Source organism: Hemitrygon akajei, chromosome 25, assembly GCF_048418815.1.
Source record: "Hemitrygon akajei chromosome 25, sHemAka1.3, whole genome shotgun sequence".
NCBI lineage: Eukaryota > Metazoa > Chordata > Chondrichthyes > Myliobatiformes > Dasyatidae > Hemitrygon > Hemitrygon akajei.
Genome location: NC_133148.1, coordinates 35,047,080 through 35,060,001, shown reverse-complemented (window position 1 = coordinate 35,060,001; position 12,922 = coordinate 35,047,080).

The following is a 12,922-nucleotide window of genomic DNA, read 5'->3' as shown; positions in this document are numbered from 1 at the left end:
TTTTGCCTGAATGAAACATAGTTCCTGGACTGAAAGGTTTAACGTATAAGGAGTGTTTAATGGGCCTGGGGCTGTACTCTGGAATTTGTGTATTTCATTGAAACCTATGGAATATTGAATGGCCTAGATAAAGTGAACGTGGAGAGGATGTTTCCTAAAGTGAGAGAGACCACGACTACACGGCACAGGTGGATCCTAGCACCTGCAGGCAACACACCATCCTGTCTACTCTTTCACGACCACAGATCCTATTGTTCGTGCCCCTGACTACAGCGTCTCCTATCACTATTGCTCTACATGATTTTTAGCCTTCCTTGCCAAACCTCAAAGCCAGCCTCACTGCCACTGGCTTGGCTACTACTGCTGTGCTCTGGTAGGTATTCCCCGACTCCTCCCCCCACCAGCCTATCCAAAAAGGTATTCGTTGCTGTGGGTAACATTCAGAATAGCACCTTGCAATAAATGCTTTCTCCCCTTTCGTCTACTGCTGGTCACCCATGTATTATCTGAAGACGGCACACTGCGTGTGATACCTCAGTCAAATTCCTATCGATGAAGTTTTGTGCCTTTCGGGTGGTTCTGTGTACATCCAGCTCCAGCTCTAGTTCTTTGAAGTGGTCAGTCAGGAGCTGAGGTTGTGTGCACTTCATGCATAAGTAGTTATAAAGGAGCCCATAAGGTACCCTGAAATCCCACATCTTACAGGTCGAGCATTCTACTTTCCAAATACCATCCCGCTTACTCTTTTCATTCCTCTAAATTCAGAAGCTTGTTTTAGCCTTTGCCTATTCTAGCCCAAACCAGTTCGACGATTGCCTAGCCAATCTAAAATTGTTTGGAACTAAGACTACTCCACTTAAGCTTCACTTCTGTTTTTTTTTACCCTTGCTGCCCACAGACATGTTCTAACAGACCCGCCCGCTTTTTAAAGTTGTGTCTAACTTACTCCGTGATCTCCTACTCTGCAGACTTCTACATAAAGTTTCGTACTATACTATATATTCTGGACGTGAATATCTATCTCATTATACAATTACATTTTATTATTTTCATGCACTGCACTTTCTCAATCACTCTGCAGTCATTCGGATGTGTAGTATGGATGACAAACGTCTGACTGTACTTCGGTACACTACAATAATACCAGTACCAATAAAACATGTCCTTCAAACTGTTCATACAAATGACAGAAGATAATAATTGTTCCTATTTCACTTGGGTGCTTACCGGTAGAATGAGAGTAGATGATTTAGAACGAATCAGAACAATTAAAGATTAAAAATTGTTAAGAAAAAAAAAACTGCACCATTAGTGAAAAGTATTATGAAGCAATACAATTTAAACAAAAATATTTTCTATTAAACTGATAGTGCCAAAGAAAGAAAAATAATGTTCCAATGAGAATGGGAGAAAAGCATGGAAGTAAAAATCTTCAGTTGAATGAATGCCGCTGTACCTGTAAGCAAGGCCGTGAACAACATCCCACAGCGTTTTACAGATTGATAATAAATAGCAATAACTTACCAGGAATACCGATAACTGCAATGAAGATATAATAAATGACCAACGCCAAGATTGTTGGAGGCGCGTGCATTGCTACTGAAAGCTTGAAGTATACACTGCACTGCATCCACATCCATTTATGCTTATATCCAATGTTAGTCATCAGGGAGAATCATATGAAGGCGCCATTATTTGTTTAAACTCATTAAATAATTTACAACAAGAACCTATAGGCAGATGATTTCGATAATTGTTTTGATGAATCATTTTCTATGAGAAAAAGAATGAAGAGTTTGATATAACTATAGAAATCTCTCTTTGCTCATTCACACGGCAACCTAGAACAGGATATTTTTGACATTATAAAACTATCAAACATATTGGGTTTAGAGTCTAGAATGAACGAATTATACTGGAAATAAATAAAAACAAAAACACAAAATGCTGGCAGAACTCAGCAGGCCAGATAGCATATATGGGAGGAGGTAGTGACGACGTTACGGGCCGAAACCCTTCATCAGGAGGGTGATGAAGGGTTTCCTGATGAAGGGTTTCGGCCAGAAACGTCGTCACTACCTCCTTCCGTAAATGTTGTCTGGCCTGCTGAGTTCTGGCAACATTTAGTGCTTTTGTTTGAATTATGGAGTTAAGTAGTTTAATAATAGAGGAAAAAGGGTAAAAACAACTGAATATTGAAAATTAAATTTTGGAATACTGAATTACAGGATTAAGGCCCATGCATTTGCGAAAGAAGAATTATAATTGCACTGGGTTGGCGAAAATATTGGCAGCAGTTGAATCTTTTAAATGATCAGTTACTGAATACTCGGGGAACGGGAAATTAAAGAGGCAGGGATGGTCTAGCAAAGAGAAAAGATCACCAAGAAAAAATGGGAGATGATATAAAGCTAAAGGAATACTCGGAAGCAGTGCAATGCAATAAAAAGACAAATTTCTGTGGGTTGCAGTAGTAAGGTAGTGTTCATGGGTGTAAGAAAAAAATTCAGAATACTGATGTGCAGGGGAATAAATGGATACTAAGCGGGCTCAAGCTCATTATCTCATCTGAAGTTAGGCAAAGTTTTCGCCGGGTTTATTTCCCGTATTTCAAGTGCATATATTCACAGGTATCGAGCCGGGTGGGATACCTTGTGTTTGGTAGGTTTCACCGTGTAAGTATAACTTCAGTCAGGCGTATCTGGGACACAATCCGTTAACTCGATATCCTTCTGGGAAACTCCGCACGCCTGATTTTTTTTTTTGTTTGTTTGTTTTTGGTGGAACATCCAGTGGCGCTATACTGCAAATGATATGTATTCACAATATTAGTCAAAGGATCAAACAAATTGCAGCATTAATTGTGCGGCCTCAACGGGTCTGAAGCAGCAGTGAAGGAAGTCTACATGATAGTAACGCTTTTGGTAGAGTTGCGGCACCTTTGTTGAAGAAAAACAATAAAAAAGAGGATTTATACACCTGTGAGAAATAATCTCATCTTTTTATGACTGACTTAAGGTTTTGGAGATGTTCCTTGTCATCCATACTGGTACCGATGATGTCATACGGATGACACTGAGCGCCTACGAAGCCCCGAAGCACCTAGTCCATTGCTTTCTACCAGAGTGCAGGTGCAAATTCCACTCCAGAAATAAGTCGCTTTTAGTGATCAAACCATTTGTGGGAGTTCGGACTCTGCTTCCATTTCCATCTACAGATAGGCCTTGGCTAAGTCAACTTTGTTGAAGTGTTTTCCTACAGAAATGTTTGCAAAGATATTCTTTATCCTTGGCAGTGCTGGCTTAATGGTGAATTTAAATCTCTACAGATAATGACAAACATATTGTTCTTGGCTACCGGTGTAAGCAATGCAGCTGCAACATCATAGAAAACCTACAGCACAATACAGGCCTTTCGGCCCACAATGCTGTGCCGAACATGTCTTTACCTTAGAAATTACCTAGGGTTACCTATAGCCCGCTATTTCTCTGAGTTCAATTTAACTGTCGCCGGCAGCCCATTCCACGCACTTTCCAATTACTGCGTAAAATACTTACCCTTGACATCTCCTCTGTACCAGCTTCCAAGCACCATAAAACTGTGCCCTCTTGTGCTAGCCATTTCAGCCCTGGGAAATAGCCTTTGACTATCCACACGATCAATGCCTCTCATCAAGGAAAAATGGCCGAGTTCACTCAACCTATTCTTTTAAGTCATGCTCCCCAATCCAGGCAACATCCTGGCAGATCTCCTCTGCACCATTTCTACGGCTTCGTAACAGAAACGCGAGCGTGCCGGATGTCTACGTTGCTGCACATTCTGCCTGTGTCATTACTTTCAAGTAACTATGTGACTGTACACCTGCCTCTCTTTGTTCGACAAAACAATCATTTACGGTGCAAGTCCATCTTTCAGTTGTCTCTCCAATAGCATTTATTCGCATTTACCTCACTTCAATTCATTGTTCTGATTAGCAGCTTCTCAGTTAAAGAAATTTGCAGAAGTGAATAAAACTTTGATAAAAATAATTCGCATCCTGCATCTGAGGCGTGGGAAGAATATTTATACAGGCTCAAGATACGAACTGGTAATTTACTGAGATGTGAACTGAATTCTTTGGTTTGTTGCAGCTTGAATAGTCATACTACTGTCAAAGCATATTCTCAATGTGTAAACTGGCATCTGTTTTGGTCATCCAGCTTCATTGAGGATGCTTTCTCTCAGGAACGGTACACCATCAATGGAGTTGTGATACGTCATGTTATAATCTATGTCGACTCAATCAAGCATGACCATAGTTTCAATTTATATTCTATATCATAATTCCACTTCAATCCGTTATAGAAGATATAAGATACTGATATAGAAAATAACGATTATTTTTTTCCACATGAACAAGAGAACTTCGAATGAATAGAGCACACCTTTTTCTTAAAGAAATTCAAACTTGATACCAAAATATACAGTGAATTACTTTGAGGAAAACGAACTATAAACAGCTTTGATAAATACTTTTCAGATTTGTACTGCTTTCGATTAAATCAGTTCGTGATATGGTAATGACAGATGCGAGAATCAGGTTTAATATAACCGGCATATGTCGTGAAATTTGTTAATTTTCCGGCAGCAGTGCAATCAAATACACGATAAATAAATAGAGAGCGTACGTAAACCTGTTACATTACGATTATATGCAAATGTTCATTACATAGTTAAGTTAAAATAAGTGTTGTAAAATAACATAAATAAAAATGTAGTGAGGCAGTGTTCATTGGTTCAATCAATGCCCATTTAGAAATCGGATGGGAGAGGGGGAAAAAACTGCTTCTGAATCGTTCAGTGTGTGCCTTCAGGCTGCTGTTCCTTCCTCCTGATAGATACAGCGTGAAGAGAACATGTCCTGGGTGGTGGGGTTCCTTAATGAAGGATATAGCCTTCCTAAAGCACCGCTCCTCGAAAATATCTTCGATACTACAGAGGCCATTACCCATGAGCCAAATAATTTTACAAGTTTCTGCAGCATATTTCGATCTTGTATGGTCGATGGTGATGCAGCCAGTCAGAATGCTGTCTACGGTACATTTGTGTACGTTTTCGAGTGTTTAGTTGAGAAAAGAACTTCTTAAACTCATCATAAAATAGAACAAAACTTATAAAAAGGTATTATTTTTAAAAATAGTGATTTCCAACAGTCTGCACCCACCCTTTTGATAATATGAGGAACCTTAGCAGACTCACATCTTAAAATTCAGAGGAGAAAGAAAATTAATGTATCTACCCTAGTGAGTAATCACTTTTAAACAACAACAGAAATGTAGATTGTTATAATGACCAATAAACATATCCTGTAATTATATTCTATCCTGAAGTCTTCCCACAGTATTTGTCTTAATCTGGAGCAGCTTTTGCTGGCTTGCAGCGGCTAAGATGCACCCACTTACTTTAATCTTCTACCTTAATTATGGAATTAGTATTTAATAGTACTTGCTAAGTCCTTCCCACGGAACTTCCGGGAAAATACCTTATGCATCTTTTTGACCAGAACCCACTCGCCAAGAATCAAGGTCTGTCCTCCTTCAAATGGACCACTCCAAGCAGCAGAATCCTGTTGAGAAGCAAACTAAACAGCTTTTGTTAGTTTCGCACAATAATTCAACTATCTGACATAACATGTATATCAGCCTCTCTGAAAGCGAGAGATCCCGTAGGTCACTCTGTTACCACTTCAAATGGATACAATTTTGTTTTCTTGTTTGGAGTTGCCCTGATGATGCATAAAACCAAAGGAACAGGTAAGGAAGCAGCCTAGCTGTGGCTATCAGTCTATGACCAGTACCATATCGTCATACTCCATCATTGTTTAGCAACCCACCGTTTTTCATCCAGTACTACTTTTCTTCGTTTGAGCACTGATCTTGCATTTCTTGAATAGCTTGCATGTTTCTCTGTGACACAGTGTTCAATTTAATTTCAATTATCGTCTTTCCTCTCATTTTTAAAAAATTCTGTTTATTCCTTCTCTTGCCGCTGTTATGGTCCGGGTAGGAGCCCACATTCCGGGTCCTGATCCGGTCAGCGGACGCCGGACTTCAAGGCTTGTAGCCGCCCCTCCTTTAACCCTTAAGCCCAAATAAGATCAGCTTGACTTAAGGAGGCGCACCTGATGCTTAGCGGCTGGCAGGTGAATATAAGGGGCTCCGAGACTGAGTCTAGGTGGGGTGTCGTCCTGTTCCTCTGTTTGCCTTGTACGCGCTGGTCCTGCTGTTCCGTCCGGTTCGCCTTGTTCACGCTGTCAGCTTGTCTATCCCGTTTCAACCTGGTCGTCCTGTTTGCGCTGTTCGCCCGGGTTCGTTCTGTTCGCCCCGTTCGCTCCGGCTTGGAGTAACCACCATTAATCATCTAGTTCTGTAAGTCCCTTCTCGTATTCACCCTGGACCGAGCTCCTTTCCGATCCCTTGCCTCCGTCGGGTAAGCAGGCCGGACTGCCGTTGCCTGGCGGGGGACTCTGACCCTTTCCTACCCCTCTTTTCTGACGGGCTGTGCCCCGCACCTGCCGAGGAATTATGTGTCCCGCCCAGAGGTCTCTGACCCTTCCCGAACCCTCGCTTCCGACGGGTTGTGCCCCGCATCCTGCCCAGGCCGGGCCCTGCCCATAAGTAATGTGGCCCGCCCTGGGAGCTATCCTCCCAGCATTCCTTGTCCCGTAGACCCATCCTTTAGCTTAACCAAGGTCCTCCCTTCGCCATGAACTCCAAGGTCCTGCCTTCGCCATGAACTCCAGGGTCCTGCCTTCGCCATGAAGTCTCTCTGAACCCCAGGATCACCTTTGCATGCCACGGTCTCCCGATCTTGTTCTATCCTTTAGTTGTTCTGTCCCGCTCCTAATACTTCAGTGCCTGCGTCCTGCATTTTGGTCCAGTCTCCATGTCCCTTTGTGCAGCCGCCCTTTTTGTAGTTTCATTTGCAAATGCATTTGTACGGGTTTCCATCGTGGGCATTTTAGAGTGACCTTTACATTTTAATACTGCATCTTCTGATGGTAGTCGCATGACTTCCACGTGTTCTTGTACCATCACAGTGCTTGATTGGAGTTCCCACGGCTGTAAGAAACCTCTGTCTTCATTAATTTCCGCAGTCATGAACAACTCTGTATGCATATCAAGAATCCGTGTAGATATTAGCTAATCTTCCTTCTGCTAGCTTACTGTCTTCAGTTAAAGCTTTCAGTTCTGCCTGTTGTGTCAACGTACCAGGAGCCAAGTTTCCTGAAGCTATCACTTCATTTTCTGTGACAACAGCCCAACCAGCCATTTAAGTTACTTCCTGAATGAGCGAGGATCCATCAATGTACAGAAACAAATTTGAGTTCAACAAAGGCACTTCTCCATGATTACTTGCACCTTCTCGTATGTTATTGTACTTGTACAGTCATGATCATCATTGTCTTCCAAGTCCACTGACAACAGTGTATGCATGGACTCCGACTTTTCCTCCAGTACTGCAGACAAAAGCTCAATGGCTCGACCTAGTCATTTTTGTATCTGTGACGACACCTCCATCAGATCTGCAATAGCAGCCTGAAGCTGTGCATCCAATCAACGTTTTCCTTCTCTTGTGTGGTCGTGGGCTGAGCTTGCTGTTAAACTTGTTGTCCTTGTGCCGAAGTTGATCTTTTTATTCAAACAAGATCCAGCCCAATGTCGTCTTCAACCTCATAATTTGCATATCGAATTCCGCTTGTTCTGTTGGCTAGCAGGTGGAGATTGGTGCCCCGTCTGTACCGATCTTATTCGGACGACGATATCCCGTTCCACTTGTTTAACAGCTTGTACCAGTTCACTGTAGGAAACAGAAGTGTCACTTCAATTTGTTCTGTTAGCGTCACCGTTTTAGCAACATCTGGTTTCAAGGCATCCATGAAAGTTAACTTGAGAGGGCCATATATATCACATTTGTTTACTCCTGGGTCTCCTAAGTAACTGAGCCAAACTGTCCAAGAGCTTTCTTCATATTCAGAAAATTCCTCTAAGGCATATGTTTGTAATCAAGCACTTTCTTCCGACCAATCTGGTTTATGACTTGTCCCTCCAACCAAGTCTTAATTGCTTCCCAACCAGCTGGTAAGTCTTCCTTATCCTTTCCTATACTATCTTCAAATCTCCGTGTAAACTGGTCTATTTGCTGAGTTGTCAGCATGCTAGTAAAAATTTCAATGTCATCACTTTGATGCAATTTATACATATCCTCATTTCGTTGAAGTTCAGCCCAAGCCTTTAGGCTTCATATTTTATGATGTGGAACTTCCCTACATCAATCGTCATTTTTTTCCGGATCTGGTGGTTGATGACAAACGTCCTGTTTCCTTTTATAATCTACATCAACAGTCCTGTGTGATTTCGGTCACTTTGTTTTTACTGGGGCAAACCTTGCCATGTCTGTTAGACTAATTGCCTCTTTACTGTCATCATCACTTCAGCCAGAAGAGGGCGCTGCTTTGTTAATATCGCTTAGCCTTTCCTTGAAATTTCCAAGGAGTCATTGTTTTTTGGGACTAGTCAGTGTTGACAGCCTTTCAACATGATTGACATCATCATTAACACAGCCCACTGGGTTGGCTAATCCCCTCCCTGAACACTTTAATTTCACTCAACTTTTTTTCTCTAATTCCGCCGAAGGGCTTCTGCCGGAAATGTCAACTATTTACTGTAACCTGTTCCGTGAATTTCTCATGAGCATGATGTAATGCTCTTGTTATATAGGGAAGATGTAATTGTCTTCTGATAGTGAGGTGATGTCATGTCATGTGATTGCATGTCCCGCTGGTATAAAAGGGGAGACAATAATCTGTTGCGTAGTAGTTTTGATGGGTTGTCACAGTCGGTGATTACATAATCGTAGACGGAGAGAGAGAAAGTGAAGAGATATCAGCTTCGTGCGAACCCAGGATTGGGTAGGAATCAATGGTGTTCGGTATGTTGCTTGAATTTCCAAAAAATTTGCACGCACTTTTCGTTAACCCCTGCAAGTTGCGTGTTGACCACATCTGGCGAAAGGTCAATTACTTTAAGAAATCTTATTCTTCGGTATCCTCGGAAAAGGCATTTATCGGTTGGGATCTACATCAGCAGTTTCGTCTTTTCTTCAAGGCTCAGCTCATTGCTGGTTCGGATCATCGCTGGTTCGGGAAGTCTCTCCTCCCTATTATTTCATAAGTCACGGACTTTTTAAACTACCACTTTAAGACTGTGATTGAATAAGCTTTGTTAAGAATACTATCGAAGTTTGAGTGTTTGATAAGTATAGATGCATAACACTGTTAACTTCCGTTTAAGTTTGTCGTTTGTTTACTTCTCGATGCTTTTGATTAGCGATTAATAAATTTCGTTGCTTACTTATAAAAACCTGGCTTAATTTCATATCTACTGCTACTGGTGCGTAACATTACTTTTTTCAATAGATGCTGCCTGGCTTGCTGAGTTCCTTTAGCATTTTGAGTGTGTTGCTTGGATTTTCACCATCTGCAGATTTTCTGTTGCCCATGAATGCAGAAATCTTTTTTTGATGATCCGTCATCTTTTTACTACTGCTATTTTCACATTATTCGTTTTTTTTTTCATTTTCATTAAATGGATTTTCTAGATCAGCGCATTTGTATTTTAAAGTATCTATCTGGACTTGCAACTCAATATGATTGTAATTTTACAAATTCCTTAAGGTTGCTAACTTCCAAGCTGTTTTTTTTTAATTCCCAGAAACGTATTTTTGATTTCACGCATATCACTACAACATCTCTTTTAAGACAATCCGCACTAGACTTGACATAAATAGCACATTTTTCCGTATTTCTTTACCAATGGTATCAAGTGTGCATGCGTCAGTTAAGTAAGTGCTTAAGATCTCACTTAACTTTTTCCTCTCAGCTGGGGATTCAAGGGACTGTTTCAAAGCTTTGGCCATTGAACTTGTTTCGATATTAAGGAGTACCCTTCACTTTTGGACGTCATTAATCTCATAAACTCACAACCCCGTTTTAACTATAATATCAGGTTACAACCAAAGAAACATCCATCCAATTTCCTCGTCTAAAACACGTCCTGCCTACGAGCCTTATTGATTTTTTTGAGGATGTGACAAAACACATTGATGAATGAAGAGCAGTAGATGGATTTCATCAAAGCATTTGATAAGGTAGCCTATGCAAAGCTTACTGAGAAAGTAAGGAAGCATGGGATCCAACAAGATCATGCTTTGTGGGTCCAGAAATGGCATCTCACACAAGGAAAAGAGCGGTTTAGACGGGTCATGTTCTGCATGGAGGTTGGTGACCAGTGGCTCTGTTCGGGAACCCCTTCTCTTCGTGATTTTCATAAATGACTTGGATGAGGAAGTGGAGGGATGTGTTAGTAAATTTGTTGAAAACACAAAGATTAGGTGGATATTGTGGATAGCGTTGTGGGCTGTCACATCAATAAGATGAAAAACTGGGTTAAGAAGTGATAGATGGTGGTCAACCCAGATAAGTGTCAGGTGGTTCTTTTTGCTAAGTCAAATAAGATGTCAGAATATAGTATTAATGGTACGACACTTCGCAGTGTTGAGAATCAGAAGGATCTTGGGGCCCGTGTCCATAGGACACTCAAGGAAGCTGTACAAGATGACTGTGTCGCTGAAAAGTCATAAGGTCTTCATCAAACGGGGTATTGAATTCAAGAGGCGGGTCGTAATATTACAGCCATATGGTACACTAGTCAGACCCTACTTGGAGTACTGTGCTCAGTTCTGGTCACCTCACTACAGGAAGGATTTGGAAACTACAGAAAGTGTGCAGAGGAGATTAACAGGAGTGTTGCCAGGGTTGGGGAGCATGCCTTACGGGAATCGATTGCGTCAGCCTGGCTTTTTTGCCTTGGAGCCACGAAGGATGACAGATGACCTGATAGAGGTGTATAAGATAATGAGAAGCATTGATCGTGTGGAAACCTCCCAAATATGAGCAACATGATTTAATGCTTCAAGCCTGCTCTGATATTCAAAACGCTTTTTTTTGTTTTCTGTTCACTTATCTATCTTTATCCTCTCACTGACTTAATCTCCACAAACTCTGTCGTGAAGATATTTCGCATAATCTCCGTCCTAACTACCTCAACCCATGCCCAAAGCCTGTGACTGTCGTCCATTTTATATTTCGCTGGCACTTGAGTAATGTTGCAAGTATATTCTTTATTTGAGCATATGTTGTTGTCTATATAATTCATTATGGATATATATTAAAAATCCTCTAACACTCTGTTTTAACTTTATTTCCTATTAATCTGCTTTTCAACATTGGTATTTTTCAGTACTTTAAAAAAACAGTTTTTCGTAAAATTCTCTTCTGTTTTCTTTTTGTATATTGGAATATACATGTACTTTGTTGATAAATGTAAATTGATCTTTGAGCTTTGAGCAGAATGTTTACGGAAACCGTTTTGTCCAAGTTCAGTTAAGTTACATCACCAAGGTCACATTTACCGATTTGGTTTCCCTGACAAACAAAAATGTTAAAACAGGAGGCACAAGCGACTGTAGATGTTGGAATATAGATCCGCACATTGACTACTGAACAACTACCTCGGACAGAGCAACCTACGTCGAAGGGTGTGGACGGTCAAAGGTGAATAAATAGTGATTGTTCCGCAACGTGCACAATTTAATGTATTTTGATGCACTACGGCCGCAGGAAAATAATTATGACATACGTGAGTGATGATAAAATTGATTCTAATATGGCTGTCTGCTGTGGTCTGGGAGTGGGAAGGCGGCAGGCAGAGAGGATTCATGGGTGGGAAAGAGGGAGAGCCGGCGAGGGAACGTGCAGCATCAGAGAGACATTTTCCGATGATCTATAATCGAATTATTGAGAAAGGAATGACCTTGCATGGTGTCTCAGGGCTGGGCCAGCCACCACCCCTTGCGCTCCCTCTCTGCCACCTGCCCCACATCCAAGGTAGGGCTGGGGGGAGAGATTATAGTGAGGGGGAAAAGAGAGAGAAAGAGAACCAGACTAAAATAATAGATAGGGATTGGGGTAAGGGTGGGGGGCAGGCGTATCAACGGAGGTCAGTGAGTTGGATGTTCATGCCGGCAGGAACGAGGCTACCTAGGCGGGAAATAAGGTATTGCTCCATCGATCTGCGTGTGAACTCATCTTGACGGTAAAGGAGACCATGGACAGACATGTCGGAGTGTACCTTTCTTTCTCTACACAACTACAGCACAGATTGACAGAGAGGTCCTAAGCCTTGTGTGGGGAGTCAAGAAATTCAGTCACTACCTTTATGGTCAAAGGTTTGCCCCGTTGTGTGACCATCAACCTCTTGTGTCAATCTTCAAACCAAGAAAAGGCGTTCCAGTGATGACAGCACAAAGGCTGCAGTGATGGTCTCTTTTCTTAGAAGGTCACATGTATGACTTTGAACACAAAGGGACAAAAGAACATGGCGACGCAGATGGTTTGTCATGTTTACCACTGCCGTCTGCAGAGATAGCTACACAAATCGATTAAGCAGAGGTATTTCACACAAAAATGTTTGAACAATTACCCGGGACAAACAGCCTCATTGAAAGAGAAGCATTCAATGACTCTATGTTGTCTAAAGTGTATGACATCACGGTAAAGGGATGGCCAGCGCATGGTAACACACTGTTTCTAGCTTTCTCAGCGAGGAAGGAGCAGTTGTCAGCGTGTCGGGGAACATTAATGTGCGATTCACGAGTTGTGATTCCTCCCAAGCTACGCACCAGAGTGCTGCAGAAACTGCACAAGCGGCACCTGAGTACCGTGAAGATGAAAAGTCTTGGCCTTGCCTACGTGTGGTGGCCAGGAATCAATAATCAGATTGAGGACTTGACCAGGAACTGCTCTGAATGTCAAAAGATCCAG